Source organism: Morone saxatilis, unplaced genomic scaffold, assembly GCF_004916995.1.
Source record: "Morone saxatilis isolate NCDOM2014 unplaced genomic scaffold, NCSU_SB_2.0 Contig15, whole genome shotgun sequence".
Taxonomy (NCBI): domain Eukaryota; kingdom Metazoa; phylum Chordata; class Actinopteri; family Moronidae; genus Morone; species Morone saxatilis.
Genome location: NW_023339707.1, coordinates 8,551,520 through 8,551,719, shown reverse-complemented (window position 1 = coordinate 8,551,719; position 200 = coordinate 8,551,520).

Here is a 200-nt window from a genome sequence, read left to right as displayed (position 1 = left end):
TACTTAGGTGCTCCAGAGTCCTCTGTCATATGGCGTTTGCATTATTGTGCATACTGAAGCAGGGAGATCCAAGGGTAGGGAAAGATCCACAGCTGAGGGGCTGCTGAGCTGCGCTGTGCCTGTAAATTAATAAAAAAGGACAACAGAAAAACACAGGTAATTTACACTTTAACAAAAAGCTAACGTTACCTGAGGCAGGT